This window comes from Nerophis lumbriciformis, linkage group LG02, assembly GCF_033978685.3.
Source record: "Nerophis lumbriciformis linkage group LG02, RoL_Nlum_v2.1, whole genome shotgun sequence".
In the NCBI taxonomy this organism is placed as follows: Eukaryota; Metazoa; Chordata; class Actinopteri; order Syngnathiformes; family Syngnathidae; genus Nerophis; species Nerophis lumbriciformis.
The window spans coordinates 28,184,633-28,200,000 of NC_084549.2; the positions used below are offsets into that span (position 1 = coordinate 28,184,633).

The following is a 15,368-nucleotide window of genomic DNA, read 5'->3' on the forward strand; positions in this document are numbered from 1 at the left end:
CCCTGCTTGGCACTCAGCATCAAGGGTTGGAATTGGGGGTTAAATCACCAAAAATGATTCCCGGGCGCGGCACCGCTGCTGCCCACTGCTCCCCTCACCTCCCAGGGGGTGAACAAGGAGATGGGTCAAATGCAGAGGACAAATTTCACCACACCTAGTGTGTGTGACAACCATTGGTACTTTAACTTAACTTTAACTTTACACATACAAACTGTAGCACAGCAAAAAACGTTATTATGGTCTTACCTTTACTTATAAATGAAGTCCATGCGCCGCTCTTGTGCTGGATTAATGAACCCCCTGACGGGAGTGTTATATCAACTAAAGCCCTCACTTCAACTTTCCACGTGCAAGATTGAATCTATTTAAAAAAGTGTAACCGAGGGTTTATAAATGTCGCCTATACTGTATGAAACTACAAAATAACAAACACGGAGGCTCCAGTTTACACGAGGACCACTTTATTTACCTTCTTTCAAAAACCTACGCTCCACTCCAACGTGTCATCACTTCCGCTCTAAGCGCCTTCAAAATAAGAGCTCAAGGCATATACTGTATAACAGCTCATAACAGGAACTTAACATCACAAAGAGGAAAGCCCATAAAAATAGGTTACAAAAGTTATTTAATAAGAAGCCAAAAAGTGCAAAAACAATAATGTTCGTGTTGGAAGAGTTGTGAATTAGGTACACCTGCAGTCTGCAGGTGTACCTAATGTTGTGGCCCTGTAGTCATTCACAACTCCTCCAACACGAACATTATTGTTTTTGCACTTTTTGGCTTCTTATGGAATAACTTTTTTAAATAGATTCAATCTTGCACGTGGAAAGTTTAAGTGTGGGCTTTAGTTAATATAACACTCCCGTCAGGGGGTGCAAATTCTACGGCGGGGGTGCAGGAGGCGGGATTACTGCGAGCCTCAGCCAGTGCGTCTTTTGCAGCCGTTCTATGATCGCTCAGCACAAGAAATACGTTACACACATACAGTTGTTGACAAAATACACTGTACATTATATACCTCAGCTAACTAAACTATGGAAATGTATAATATAGTTCATATAGCAATATGGCCTCACTGCACAGCAAGCCAGTAGTTAGCCGAGTCCGCAATCCATGTTGAGGCACAACTGAGTGACGTGCCTCAACTGGCTGCTGTTCACCGCACCGTCTCTTCTCAGTATTTGAACGGCAAATGTGAAAATTCAGCGATTTTGAATAAAAATAATCTAAAACCGGTGAAGTTAAATGGAAAATAACTTTATAGTATAATCACTGGATACATTTAACAATTTAATTTTTTTTTTTTTCTTTTTACATTTTTTTTCTTTCCATGCCTCTAGTGACTGCATGTCACTGATATATATATATATATATATATATATATATATATATATATATATATATATATATGTGTGTGTGTGTGTGTGTGTGTGTGTGTGTGTGTGTGTGTGTGTGTGTACGTATACATATATATATATATATACATATATATATATATATATATATATATACATATATATATATATATATATATATATATATATATATATATATATATATATATATACAAACATACATGCATACATACATATGTGTATATATTTATATATATATATACATATATATATATATATATATATATATATATATATATATATATATATATATATATACATACATACATACAGTACATGTATATATCTGTATATATATATATGTGTGCGTGTGTGTGTGTGTGTATATATATATATATATATATATATATATGTATATGTATGTGTGTATATATATATATATATGTATATGTATGTGTGTATATGAATGTGTGTATATGTATATGTATATCTACATACATACATAGTTAATTTTTTTAAAACAATTAACATTTGTAAACACATTTGAACATCCACAAAATTGGTACTGTATCGATTTAAATGTGAAAGGTACTCATCCCTAATAATGACTTCAAATTTCAGCCCAGCTAACAGGTCAAACGTCTGAATTTTGCTTCTTCTTAGGGCCTATTGTGAGACAGACTCTAAAACAGGAAGAAAAGAAAAATGCACACTTGAAGTTACACAATAAAATCCAGGTTGCAGGGCAGACTGTTATATCGTCAGCCATTTTTGTTAACTGCTAAATTAGCAAGCTGGTGCTTTTCATCCGAGGTAACATTTTATTGACGTTTATGTTTTACAAAGGTACATTTATTTTCACAGTTGTGTGTCAAGATTAATTCATATACTTTACATCCATAAGTTTTAGGAAACTAGAAACCAGGTAGACTAAGTGTTTGCTGGAGAAGGTTTTTTTTTATGGTGAATGAACATTCTCAAAATGTATACTTAACTGAACCTGCACTGACTTGGACTTCAGCATTTAAAAAAATCTAAATTGAATGGCATTGAATCGAGTTAAAGAGAGACAGGTATCCTAAAATGTAGTTGACATTTAACGCAAGAACAATATGTTAACATAATGCAAAAGTGCAATATGAGTGAATAATGCAGACTTTTACAAGGTTGGACATGTAGCAAAGTGGATGTCAAAGCTCATTGGAACACATATTCTTCAGTCCATGCAGCTACAGATCACACTTAACAAGGATTTACGGAATCCTATATTCTGCATTCCTTTATAATAATAGTCATAGAGACAGATCGGGAGAACCTAGTACCATCATAAATGTCCAGATGGAAAAACATGGTATACATAGTCGCAAAGAACACAAAGATAGTTAGTATTTAGTTGGTTTCAATGGACCGTGCCTGGACATTTGAATTACAGAAGATAGTAGAACTATTCAGTATGATTTTGTTACTACATTCATTTAATTAGGCGGTTCATAACCACACTATCATGCAGAGATAGAACATGTTTTATAAGTACAATATTTAACAAACATGAGTGTACCCGGTGGCTGTGCTTTGCGCCACAGTGGCGTGCGGTGAGGTTCATGTCTGGTGAGGCACTGTCTCAGATTTATAACCTGCGCTCACTTCAGGTTAAGCAGAGTACTGTCTGCCTCACTGCAAGGTCTAGCTCTGCATTTAACTGTCTAATCAGCAAGAAGGATAATGGCACACACTAGGACTTGTCTTTGAATAGTCATAGATTCAACGATTAGATTCAGAGGGGTCTGATTCAACTATAAACTTCAGGTCGAGTCATCAGACATTACACCCCCCTCCTCCCATCATGGTGTGTTGGGAAGATGGATCAAATTGTGTTTTAATGTCTTCTTTAAATATTAGTAAAATAATCTTGTGTGCACAAATAGTTTTTCGAGAGTAAGATACATTATCAGTCTTATCAGCTTAGAGTCCCGGCAATCACTTCAGCCTTCCTCAGAGCGACCATTATTGCTAATGTGTCTAAAAACAGCTGGCCGTGTTTAACCCTACTATATCTATACGTTATCAAATCTATTTGTCTACACACGATAATATTGTACTAATAATGTTCAGAGGATGGTTTTGACATTGGGGACGTGATTGAGGCTCGTCAGTATGCATCTCTGTCAGATACGCCGCCTCACCTCAGATGTGTAGCTCTCCTCTGGCAAAGGTAATGATCCTTTTGCAGTTTGCAGTGACCGACTTTTACTTCCTCTATTTTGTAAAGTTTGATGTCTCATTTGCGCTGCGGCAGAGCCGAGGACCTTACTAAACCATCGGATCCCTATGTTTAATTTTTTTTGTTTAATCAGAGTGTTTCAGCCCTTTTTCAAAGATGGAATTGCTGATAATGAGATCTCTGTTTAGTTCACTTTAATGAAGGACTCTATTCCTTTTATAAGTATATTTAATTCACTTTGGAAGAATCCTCTTTTAGCCAATAGATCTACATCAACGTGACGTTACGGACACCGAGTGATCGATTAGCATACAATACTACAAAAGTTAAAGTGCCACTGATAATCACACACACACACTAGGTGTGGTGAAACTACCCTCTGCATTTGACCTATGTCATTGTTCTACCCCCTGGGAGGTGAGGGGAGCAGTTTTGGTGATTTAACCCCCTATTCCAACCCTTGATGCTGAGTGCCAAGCAGGGAGGTAATGGGTCCCATTTTTAAAGTCTTTGGTATGACTCGGCCAGGGTTTGAATTCACGACCTACCAATCTCAGGGCAGACACTCTAACCACAAAGCCACTGAGCAGATCAAACAAATCATCACTGTCGGTTTATTTCTCTCCTATAACATCCATTCATCCATTTTCTACCGCTTGTCCCTTTTCGGGGTCGCGGGGGGTGCTGGAGCCTATCTCAGCTGCATTCACAAAAACAATATTATAGATTGGACTGATCGTCGACTATGGGCAAAATTTAACCAATCAGATTCGACTATGAAAATCCTTGGTGAAAGACAGCCCTAAGACACCATCCATCCATCCATTTTCTACCGCTTGTCCCAAACAGGGTCGCGGGGGTTGCTGGAGCCTTGCTCAGCTGCATTCGGGCGGAAGGCGGTGTACACCCTGGACAAGTCGCCATCTCATCACAGGGCCAACACAGATAGACAGACAACATTCACACTCACATTCACACACTAGGGACAATTAAGTGTTGCCAATCAACCTACCACTTTATTTAAACACATCACAGTCTGTATAAAGTAAGAATTACATTGCTGAACATACATGCTGAAAAATAGGCATCAATCGATCTTTTTCAGTGAATATGTCATCATATTTCTTTGATTTGTCATGATAACAGGTGAGGCAGAGAGCATCAGTTGCCTCTATTGGCACTGCTACAGTGTCATGTAGTAAAGTGGTTCCTAACCCTTTTCATCTGGCCCAACTTTTTAACTACAGAGGGGCCTAGGGCCCACTCAAATATTATCACTGAATTAGTCATCATACTCTTGATTTTACTGGTATTCCGTAAATATGTGGGACTATCTACAGTTTAACAGGATAAACCTTGTTAAATGAATTAAAACTGTGTTACTCACAAATATTATAATCAAGGTTTAAGTCAAGCTGATTCCAAAATAAACACTAATCAAATATACTGCAGAAAAGGGACACATGAAAAATAAATGTACATACAAGTACGCATTGCTAAAATAAATTAATTTTAACTAAATTAAAAAATAAATAATTAAATATGTTTCTTAACTAAACTATCAATACAATTTAAAAGCAAATAAAAGTACAGCTTCACCACTTAAATCATGTTTTTTGCTGTGTGTGAATGTTGTCTGTCTATCTGTGTTAGCCCTGCGATGAGTTGCGACTTGTCCAGGGTGTACGCCACCTTCCGCCCGAGTGCAGCTTGAATAGGCTCCAGCATCCCCGTGACCCCGAGAGGGACAAGCGGTAGAAAAATGGATGGATGGATGCTTATAAGAAAATTCTCTATGACTTTTGCTCCAAATTTCTTCTGTTTGTTTGATATTGTTATTACTGCCACAAGTGGTGGAAATATGTATTACATCCCAGTACGGCTGCAGCCCATACGGACGACAGCTGAGAAACATATACCACAGCCCAACAATGGACCGCGGCCCTGTGGTTAGGAAACACATATTCACCGTCTGTGGTTATTGCGTTGAAGACCGCAATTCTTCCAAAATATATTGCCAACACATTAAAGTATAATCTATGTAATGCCAAAACTTGGCTTGCTAATGTTACCAAAGTTGCATTTTCGCCTCAAAATATATTTTTTATATATTGGAAATAACCCCCTAAATAGGTTTGAGATTATGTCAGCTTCATCGTGAATACGTTTAAAAACTATAAAGCTTACTTCGCAAACAAAGAGCACAAAACACTGATACTACTTTGGTAATTTTACAGTGAATTATATTACAGTGTAACCTCTATTTACAAACCCCTCATTATACAAACTTTTCAATTAACAAACCACAGGCCAAATATAAATATGCTTTGGGGTATGCACCTTGTCTTAGTGTACCAACCTTTTATCCACCTAGTATTTGCCTTGGAGAACAGCCATTATTCATACATTGGGCGAGCTTATACGATCTTCATCAGCAGAGCAGTGCTATTGCTAGCTGCTTTGCAAATTGCTATTGTACTTTGTATTTTTTTTTAGCTTTTTATTATTTTAGTTTTATTAGCGCAACACAAGTCCAAATAAAGCAATGGAAAAACAATGTGTGGTTTGATATAATACTGCCCCACAATTCCACCTCCCACTTTTTTTGGCTGATCACCAAAAAGATTAACCGACAAGGCAATGTAATTTATTTTTATTTTTATTACTAATCGTTGTAGCGAGTAGCGACCTGGCTGTTAAAGTTAAGGAGTTTTGTGACTTCATACTGTGAGTGCACCTCAGGGGCTAGTGACTGTGTGTGTGTGTGTGTGTGTGTGTGTGTGTGTGTGTGTGTGTGTGTGTGTGTGTGTGTGTGTGTGTGTGTGTGTGTGTGTATGCGCGCTTCTGCATATGTGTGTGTACGTGTTGGCTGGGCAGTTACAAATGAGGCTAGTTCAGCTTGTTGTTATTACATAGAAAGTTGATCCATCACCCCCTTGTTAAATGTGTTTGATTTACAATATTGTCTATTGCTTTATATTTTGTTCAAAGTGTACAAACTTTAGTAAAATACGGACTTTTGCTGGGCTGAAACCCAGTATTTATATGTACATTGTTTCTTATAGATTCATTTGCTTCAATTGACAAGGTATTCTATTTACACACCCTGTTAAAGAACCGATTCAGTTGTAAATCGAGTTTCCACTGTACATGTAAGGCAGGTGTGGCCAACCAGTCAGAGACCAAGAGCCACATTTTTTACTGTGTTACCGCAGAGAGCCACATCATACACATGGGCACACATGAACATCAGCCCATCCCTTCCTCACACACACACACACACACGCACACACAACTTTTGCTCAGCCAGATTTAATGTAAATGTCACACACCAACATGATAATGACAGAAATGGACTTCTAGGGTCCTAAGACCACAGGCCAGTCATTTTCAAAAAGGAACATTGTGTGCACTGTCTCACGGAAAAACTCCCAGTTCAACCAAGTCCAAGGCACTGAAGATTTGAAGACCCTCATTGCTGTAAAAAAATAAATAACTTAAATACATTTTGAAGTCCATTTTTTTTTCCAAGTTGGAAAAACGAGGTCAGGTTTTGTTTTTGTTCATTGTCATCACGTGATCACTACATCTTTGCTCGTTCGTCCGTGTTAATGGCCGCATATTGTCCATCCCGTTTTAAACTGAAATATTCCCACAACGGGACATTTAGCTTTGTTATCAGATTGTTCTTCTTAATTGTTGTTACTTTGCAGCACTGAGTGGCGAGTAGGGAGGCTGTCTGTGGTTCCTGTGAATAAAGTTGGCGACAAATATTAATTCTACTGTTAAAGGGGAACATTATCAGAATTTCAGAAGGGTTAAAACCATTAAAAATCAGTTCCCAGTGGCTTATTTTATTTTTCGAAGTTTTTTTCAAAATTTTACCCATCACGCAATATCCCTAAAAAAAGCTTCAAAGTGCCTGATTTTAACCATCGTTATATACACCCGTCCATTTTCCTGTGACGTCACATAGTGATGCCGATACAAAAAAACATGGCGGATAGAACAGCAAGTTTATAGCGACATTAGCTCGGATTCAGACTTGGATTTCAGCGGCTTAAGCGATTCAACAGATTACGCATGTATTGAAACGGATGGTTGTAGTGTGGAGGCAGGTAGCGAAAACGAAATTGAAGAAGAAACTGAAGCTATTGAGCCATATCGGTTTGAACCGTATGCAAGCGAAACCGACGAAAACGACACGACAGCCAGCGACACGGGAGAAAGCGAGGACGAATTCGGCGATCGCCTTCTAACCAACGATTGGTATGTGTTTGTTTGGCATTAAAGGAAACTAACAACTATGAACTAGGTTTACAGCATATGAAATACATTTGGCAACAACATGCACTTTGAGAGTGCAGACAGCCCAGTTTTCATCAATTAATATATTCTGTAGACATACCCTCATCCGCTCTCTTTTCCTGGGGTCTGGCGGCAGATTTCTTTGACTTTATCGTTGGAAATGCATCTGCTTTGAGTGTCGCAGGATATCCACACATTCTTGCCATCTCTGTCGTAGCATAGCTTTCGTCGGTAAAGTGTGCGGAACAAACGTCCAATTTCTTGCCACTTTTGCATCTTTGGGCCACTGGTGCAACTTGAATCCGTCCCTGTTCGTGTTGTTACACCCTCCGACAACACACCGACGAGCCATGATGTCTCCAAGGTACGGAAAACAGTCGAAAAAACGGAAAATAACAGAGCTGATTTGACTCGGTGTTTGTAATGTGTTTGAGAAAATGGCGGATTGCTTCCCGATGTGACGTCACGTTGTGACGTCATCGCTCCGAGGGCGAATAATAGAAAGGCGTTTAATTCGCCAAAATTCACCCATTTAGAGTTCGGAAATCGGTTAAAAAAATATATGGTCTTTTTTCTGCAACATCAAGGTATATATTGACGGTTACATAGGTCTGGTGATAATGTTCCCCTTTAAATAAACACGCTCAGGTGATGAGAGAAATACACAGAATGAGACGTCTCTCTCCCTGTTTGAAGCGAGGGGCTCAACAATTCTGCTTGGCGAACATGTCTCTCATTCAAAAACTGAAAAACTCAGCCTCTTAATTAAAACCTTGATGTTGATTCATAAGAGCAGGATGAAACCGAGCAAAGAGCCGCGGGTTTACCAGGCCTGATGTAAGGCATCCTCATCCCTACGACCAACACTACAAAACCCAAAACCAGTTGTATGGTACTGTTAGAATAATTATGTATATATTATCATTATAACTTAATGCTTAAGGGCCATACTATAAAGTATTGTCAATTTGTGCAGAGCTAGCAATCCGAAAGATTGCTAGCCTCTTTATCAGTGTTGTGTCCAGACTCGGTCTGCTGGCTGCCAAGGCCGAACTTTTGGTTCCAAGACCAGACAAAGCAGAGACTGGGCGATTGCACCAAGTGTCAACATATTTGCATTTTTGTATAACCATATATTGTGTCTTACTGGAGTTGTCGAGATTACCCCCCTTCCCTCAGTCACCTGATGTAATAGGGCCATTTCCTAATAAATAGAGGAGGCGCGTGGGCTTTTTTTTAGAACGTAGTTTGGATCTGTAACTAGAGTACAGCCCAAAAAACGTGTCTCCTCATGAGATAAATTGAACTCTGTCTCTGATTGATTCCTTGCTTCTTGTCTGATTAATAGATGCCATCAGTGTTTGCACCTGACAGTACGTTGGGTAAATCGCAAATAAAAACAGAATACAATGATTTGCAAGTCATTTTCAACTTATATTCAATTGAAAAGACTGCAAAGACAAGATACTTAACGTGCCTGCAACATGTTTTAAAAAAGCCGGCAAAAGTGGTAAAAAAGAGCAAGTGGTAAAAAAGACTGAGAATGTTGAGGAATGCTCTTCAAAAACATATTTGGAATATCCCACAAGTGTTCTGTGGTCTGACGAGTCCACATTTCAAATTGTTTTTGGAAACTGTGGACGTCGTGTCCTCCGTAACAAAGAGGAAAAGAACCATCCAGATTGTTATAGGCGCAAAGTTCAAAAGCCAGCATCTGTGATGGTACGGGGGTGTACTAGTGCCCAAGGCATGGGTAACTTACACATCTGTGAAGGCGCCATTAATGCTGAAAGGTAAATACAGGTTTTGGAGCAACATATGTTGCCATCCAAGCAATGTTACCATAGACGCCCCTGCTTATTATAGCAAGACGATGCCAAGCCACGTGTTACAACAGTGTGGCTTCATAGTAAAAGAGTGCGGGTACTAGACTGGCCTGCCTGTAGTCCAGACCTGTCTCCCATTAAAAATGTGTGGCGCAATATGAAGCCTAAAATACCACAACAGAGACCATACTTGCCAACCCTCCCGGATTTTCCGGGAGACTCCCGAAATTCAGGGCCTCTCCCGAAAACCTCCCGGGACAAATTTTCTCCCGAAAATCTCCCGAAATTCAGGCGGAGCTGGAGGGGGCGTGGCCTCCAGCAGCGGACCTGAGTGACGTGTCGACAGCCTGTTTTCACGTCCACTTTCCCACAATATAAACAGCGTGCCTGCTCAATCACGTTATAACTGTAGAATGATCGAGGGCAAGTTCTTGGTTTCTTATGTGGGTTTATTGTTAGGCAGTTTCATTAACGTCCTCCCAGCGCGGCAACAACACACAACAACAGCAGTCACGTTTTCGTCTACCGTAAATCAGTTTATCTGCCGTAAACAGCAATGTTGTGACACTCTTAAACAGGACAGTACTGCCATCTACTGTACATGCATATGTGACAATAACATCTAGGGCTTTTAGAGAGTGCAGTGCACAACTGCGCACACAACAAGGAGACGAAGCAGAATGCATCATCAGAGAGGGTGTTCAGCATGGTTAGAAAAATAGTGACATAGAATAAAACAAGGATGGACAATTCAACCCTTAACTCAACAACGAGTAGATGAGTGTTATGTGTGTGTCTATGTGTAAATAAATGAACACTGAAATTCAAGTATTTCTCTTATTTATATATATTATATATATATATATATATATATAATATATTTATATATAATAAAATAAATATATATATATATATATATATATATATATATATATAAAGCTAGAATTCACTGAAAGTCAAGTATTTTTTATATATATATATATATATATATATATATATGAAATATTTGACTTGGTGAATTCTAGCTGTAAATATACTCTTCCCCTCTTAACCCCCCGCCCCCCCCACCCCCGACCATGCACCCCCCCCCCCCCCCCCCCCCCCCCCCCCCCCCCAAGTTAAGCTGTACATTAAGCAAGAACGGGAAAGAATTCCACCTGAAAAGCTTCAAAAATTGGTCTCCTCAGTTCCCAAATGTGTTGTTAAAAGGAAAGGCCATGTAACACAGTGGTAAAAATGCCCCAATACCAACTGGTTTGCATTGTGTTGCTGCCATTACATTAAAAACGTGCCAACTTCACTGTTTTTTTTTTGTTTTGTAATTAAAACAAGTAATAAAATACCTTCATATATTCAACATATAATTCCTAAAAACAATCACAAAAAATAGCAAAACATAGCTCAGCAGACCTGTTAGGACAGAGCTATTCACAAGAACTGTATCAGTGATGACACATTATAGACAGAATATTGTGTTGCTCCTCAAGGAGACCCTCAGGTTTCGACTCAACACAAGATGACAGCTTTTTAGTCCAAACTAGTCAAACTTTTCTTTCCCCTTTCTTCACTTCTTGTCTCTCAACTCTGCATGCTTAATGAGCTTGCGTGTTGTTCCCTCAATGCCTGCTGCCTGCTTTTCTCTTCTTCCTCATCCAATGTTTGTCTTGCTGGCATTTAAAAAGCTCCAGAAGGGGCTGAGTTATAACACCCTCAATATTTCTTCCATCAGACATTCACTGTCATGTATTCCATGATATATACCACAACAAAAGAAACATTGAATAAGATCCACAGTAGTGTATAAAAACTTAAAAAATGCAGCCAATGATGTGGCTCACAAAATTGGCATGTCATTCGAAAATGAAAATGTCACATCAGATATTTTCATTTAGGCACATGAATATTTCTAAAACACGAACATTGTTATTGAATAACTAAGTTGGATACAAGACAAAAAGACATTAATATGAAAGCCCATTTTTCTCGGACAATTGGGTTTTCTCATTTTGCCTCTTGGCTTCATACTTCTTGTCAAGAGCATCATGCCATGAAACAGGACAAATGAGACTCCGTGGAGAGATGAATGGTGTTCTTCATACATGTTCCATCTAAATCAATCATTAATGAGTTAATTTGTCAAAGAGATGAGCTCATACTTCATCACAAAAAAACACAGAAACCCTGTTCCAGAGACAGGTGGAGTGCACTTTTGGCATAATGGATTCCTCCCCATGAGTGCCCCAACCTTGAGAACAGTACACATAAGGTCACAAGGTGACATCCTAACTTAGAGCAACTTCTTTTTACTCTCAAAACAGTCAAGTTGATGAGCACATTGTCATCGGACTACAAGTCGCTAAGGAGGAACCTAAAATGTGCATACCCTCATAGGTTTACAATTCAGTAAAACATTAACAACTGTCAACACATAAGCAAATCTTGCAAGCACTAGCAATTTAGGAAAGGACTTGGGGCATTTTCTTGTTCTAATGCATTAACACTGAAGTGGTTGACTTATTTTATACTTGTTAAAAAAAAGGTTACTTATTGCGGATTGAGTTAAAAAAGGTTAAATGATGGTGACTGTTTGACTCTGGAGCGGATTAATCCCAAATCCAATATTTTCTATTTGAAAATTAGCAACCAAATCAGAAGTCGACAAGTGCCTTCGATCAGTGTTTTTCAACCACTGTGCCGTGGCACACCAGTGTGCCGTGAGATACAGGCAGGTGTGCCGTTGGAGAATATGTAATTTCGCCTATTTGGGTTAAAAATATTTTTTGCAAACCAATAATAATAATCTGCAAATGTGGCGTTGTTGAGTGTCGGTGCTGTCTAGAACGCGGCAGAGTAACCATGTTGTACTCTTCCATATCAGTAGGTGGCAGCCGGTAGCTAATTGCTTTGTAGATGTCGGAAACATGGTTTGTTGTGATAACAATATGCAGACATCAGCGTGCAGGTAAAAAGGTGTCTAATGCTTAAACCAAAAATAAACAAAAGGCGAGTGCCGCTAAGAAAAGGCATTGAAGCTTCGGGAAGGCTATGCAAAACGAAACTAAAACTGAACTGGTTGCAAAGTAAACAAAAACAGAATGCTGGACGACAGCAAAGACTTACTATGGAGCAAAGAATGCGTCCACAAAGTACATCCGAACATGACATGACAATCAACAATGTCCCCGCAAAGAAGGATAGCGACAACTTAAATAGCCTTGTTTGCTAAAACAAAACATACAGAAGACATGAAACGTCTACAGGAAAATACCAACAAAACAGGAAAAGCCACCAAAATAAGAGCGCAACACAAGAACTAAACATTACCCACAGGAAGACACCAAAAAACCCCAAATAAGTCACGGCGTGATGTGACAGTACTTTGAGACAAGAGCTATAGTCGTGTATGGTTGGTTATGGTTTGAATTCTTATCCAACACTTGCAAGAACAACTTTTTATTGTCAATATCGACTGCTGAGTTTAATGTTTTTATGTTTTCGGCTGGTGGCGTGCCTCCGCATCTTTTCAATGACAAAAATGTGCCTTGGCTCAAAAAAGGTTGAAAAACACTGCCTTAGATTAGTGTTTTTCAACCTTTTCTGAGCCAAGGCACATTTTTTCATTGAAAAAATCCCAAGGCACACAACCAGCAGAAATCATTAAATAATGAAACTCAGTAGACAATAAAAAGTCGTTCTCGCAATTGTTGGATATGAATTCAAACCATAACCAACCATGCATCAATATATCTCTTGTCTCAAAGTAGATGTACTGTCACAACCTGTCATATCACGCCGTGACTTATTTGGTGTTTTCCTGTGTGTAGTGTTTTAGTTCTTGTCTTGCGCTCCTATTTTGGTGGCTTTTCCTCTTTTGTTGGTATTTTCCTGTAGCAGTTTCATGTCTTCCTTGAACGCTATTCCCCGCACTTGCTTTGTTTTCGCAATCAAGGCTATTTAAGTTGTGCGGCATTGTTGATTGTCATGTACGGATGTACTTTGTGGACGCTGTCTCCTCCACACGCTGTAAGTCTTTGCTGTCGTCCAGCATTCTGTTTTTGTTTACTTTGCAGCCAGTTCAGTTTTAGTTTCGTTTTGCACAACACTCTCTAAGCTTCAATGCCTTTTCTTAGCGGTACTCGCCTTTTATTTGTTTTTAGTTTAAGTGTTCGATACCTTTTTACCTACACGCTGCCTCCCGCATATTGTGGTCACGACAAACCATGTTCCCGACATTTACAAAACAATTAGCTACCTGCTGCCACCTACTGATATGGAAGAGTATTACACGGTTACTCTGCCGAGCTCTAGACAGCACAGACACTCAACAACAACACATTATTTGCGGATTATAATTACTGGTTTGCAATAAAATATTTTTAACCCATTTAGGTGAAATTACATGATCTCCCACGGCACACCAGACAATATCTCACGGCACACTAGCGCGGCACAGTGGTTGAAAAACACTGCCTTAGATTATATACCTGTATGTAAGGCACCACCAATGATTACCTCCGCCTGTGTTTGTCTGTTTGTTAGTTGGCAACACTACTTACAAAGTTATGGACAGATTGTGATGAAACCTTCAGGAAATGTCTGAAATGGGATAAGGAAGTCATTATATTTTGGTACTGATCCGTATAATTTCTACTACGTTACCTTACGTTTACAATACAACTTTCTAATTTTGTGTGAGTGTATGCAAGCAGTTTTATTCTGATATTGATAGTTCAAAATGTTTTGGGCACACTTGAATTAAACTTCCAGCACTTTTTTGGACTATAGGAAAGTAGGGCCTGGCGGATGTCTGCGGTCTCAACTTGATTTTCCAGTTGTTTTATCATTTAACCATTGTAGCACCAATTGAAAAAAGAAATATTCCTACAAGTCAAAAGTATCATCTGCAAGTCAGAGAAGCTGAAGAAAAAACAGAGAGGAAAATAAATGAAAATAGCTCAGAAGAGAAATGTGATTTATCTTTGAGGGTTCAAATGTGAGTAGTACACGGATACGGCAATTCCAGCAGGCTGGGGCTGTCTAAGCAGGCCTTGGTTAGTAATTTATGGTTGAGTGCTCGATGTGCGAATAGATTGGGTTGATACGAGGCTCCATATCAGCTGGCTGGCTTCATGGCAGCCTTTTTGAGCAGGAAAGCATACTGTGACATTGACAGACTCTCTTTTGGATTTAGAAAAACCCGTCCAAAAGAATGTGTCTGGTTGAGGATGACTAAAACAAACAGAGCCCTTCATGACTCTCGAGAAGCAAGGGAGTAAGAAGACTTAGCAACAGCATTACTGTATATTATTACCTATAAACTACCTGTACATTACCTGTACACGTCTCTTAAATGACACAATTGAACAATATGCAACCATGACCAGGTATTTTATTGCAGGAAGCAACTGAGTGCATACTCACACAAGACCAATCATACAGTGTCCACATGACACCTAAAAGACGACGAGTATGGCTAGTATGAGTGCTGTCATCTGCACTCACGGCATACTTCCAAAGCTGCCATGATTGGAATAGGTGGGATAGAACATGGCACCACTGCATGCTGAAGCACAACATAGTTAAATCTTATGATTACAGTAATGTGATCAGCCCTTGCAAATTCTTACTCACAATGACCCAATTCATAATAGGAACAGA

General features: G+C 39.0%; 1 protein-coding gene across 1 annotated transcript in view; it reads right to left on the reverse strand.

Annotated features, from left to right (window-relative positions):
• The window catches only part of macrod2 (mono-ADP ribosylhydrolase 2), a 1,158,848-nt gene that overhangs the window by 529,425 nt on the left and 614,055 nt on the right, over nt 1–15,368 (reverse strand). The window lies entirely within an intron of this gene.